Below are 2623 nucleotides of genomic sequence, written 5' to 3'. Positions count from 1 at the left end.
AACTAGTGAAAGCAAGTAAATGTATTTTTCAAATATGAGAAATGCATTGTTAAGATGTCGAATTTCATTTTTAGTGTAACAATTAAAGTGACAATTTAAAGTAATTCATGTTGATCAATTTTCTTAATTTAATTGAAAGTCTCTCTCGATAGCAACCAAATATATTCCCTTTATATAATCCTTCTATCTCTCAATGAAATATGCAAGCATGATAAATACATTAACAAGTGCTAGAACATATATTGAAATCATATAAAGCATAGAGGCATATCTTTATTCTCTATCGAATCTTAAGTTAGGTAAATATTGATTTTACTGTGCAATAATTTATATTCAAACAATCATTTTTCAATGAATAAACAATTGGGCAAAATTCAAACTTATAGAATGAACGGAATAAAATAGAATAAAAATGATCAAAGCAAGACTTCGACTCTTTTTCATTAAGACGATAATGCTCTTCATTAATGTTGATGGTCTTTCGACACTCGTCTTCCGAGATACAACGACCTCAATTTGTAATAGTAGCACTCTAAATTACAAGACCTAATGAATCTACTAATATTTTGAGCTCTCTAAAACTGGATGACTAAAATGCACGAAATTAATATTCGGACTAAAATGTACAATATAAAATAATGCACAACAGAAGGATTATGTTTTGCAAGAGAGAAATCAAAAATGATTTTTGGAATGAATAAAATTCGACATATGGAGACCTATTTATAGACGTTGAAAAGTTGGATCCAACAGACATAACAGCTGAAAAGTTGTGTCTGTTCAAGACACAACTCATTTGGACAGACAGTTTAACAGTCAATCATCAATTTCTAGAAGATAACATGTGTTGCAAACAGAAAAATCAAGGGAAATAAATAAATAATATAAGAATATAATTTAAATCAATAAAATAATATAATTCAAGTATTATTTTACTAGAATATATATATATATATATATATTCAAGCACACTACCACGACTATGACCCGTGACATGTGCCTGTGCTCGACCATGTTGAGTCGAGTCGACCAAAAGGATGGTGCGCGAATGTGGGATTTTGTTCAAACTATTGGTACCATTTGGGGTCTAAACTCGAGTCATAAACTTGAGTAATATAAAGTGGATTCTATTTTTCTAATTTTCGTTTGTAGGATTGGCATTTTTCGATTTCTCACAATTTTCAATCTTAATTTAATTTAACTTCAAATGGTTATTTTTTTGCATTAATTTCTCATTCACCCTAAGTTGGTTTTTAGAAAATAGATACATTACATTAATCTACCCATGGAGTACAATTCACTCACCAAAGAAATCTTTTGTCTAGCTAACTAGACCCACTTAAATAACTGGTCAAAAGTTAGTCAAACCAACAAATTAAGCCAAGTTTTCAATAATTTTTCAAATGAATGAAAATTAATGTAATAGACGATGTAGACCCTATAAAGAGATCAAGTAGAAAGTTATTGCATCTGGATGTATACCTTATGAGTTTGAACATTCCGTAGTAGAATACTATTGGACTTACTTGGCTAATCAGTGAACGTGATGTCTTGAACTGTTAGTCGTTGGTGTAAACCAAGATAATAGTATCAACACAATAGCTTTCTTAACATTTTCGAGTTCTCACTGTAATATTCATTTTGGCTTGAACAACTCTTGATTTTCATAAGCGCTTTAGAGATTCACGCCTTTGAAACATTCTCATAGAACCAACCCTACTTCACACTTATATAAATGATCTCCTATTAAGAGTACATACCATACCCCATTTGGATGGTCCAAGATATATGAATCATTAAAAATATAATTTAACTTAAAACTTTCTACAGATAGCATCTTTCTTATCATAGGAACGGGTGGGAGTTAACTTCGAAGTGCTCTTTACATATTCGCAACTTAGTTATTCCATTGAACCAAGATCTTGGGATCTTCAGTCAGCAATGTAATGTTACCATTACAAAGATCATTATGTAGTATGGCTTAAGCTCATTGCACAGTATACATTAGACTCCCGATAACACTTGCATACTCAAATTGTGCTATAGCTATTCGATTATTCTTTAAAAGTTTCAAACTTGGATCAAATGGAGCATTAGCCTCTCTAAGTTTAAGTGTTTGAACTTATTAATCACATTCTCAACATAATGTGATTGGTTTAACATATAATACCACTAGTCTTGGTGACTTTGATACCTAGTATAGTATCTACTTAGACCAAGATTTTTCATTTCAAATGTGGAAGATATAAACATCTTTGTCTATTTTATACCTTGCATTTGATTGCTTACAATCAACATGTCATCCACATATAAATTGAGCACAACATGATTATCACGGACTTTTGAATATAAGCATTTATCAACACTATTATGTTTAAATTCGAAAGAAGTTATTGCTAAGTCAAACTTTTCATGCAATTCCTTTGGTGCTTGTTTTAATTCATATAGGGATTTTATTAGCTTGTATACGTTATCCCCATTTTTGGATAGAACAAATCATTTTGATTTTTCCATATAAACATTCTCATCGAGATCTCCACTTCAAACGTCATTTTAACATATATTTGATGTATATGCAAGTTATAGATTGAAGCTAAAGCAAATTTAATCCTAATTGATGTAA

The sequence above is a fragment of the Olea europaea genome, chromosome 10 (assembly GCF_002742605.1).
Source record: "Olea europaea var. sylvestris chromosome 10, O_europaea_v1, whole genome shotgun sequence".
Classification (NCBI taxonomy): domain Eukaryota; kingdom Viridiplantae; phylum Streptophyta; class Magnoliopsida; order Lamiales; family Oleaceae; genus Olea; species Olea europaea.
This window is presented reverse-complemented; position numbering follows the sequence as displayed.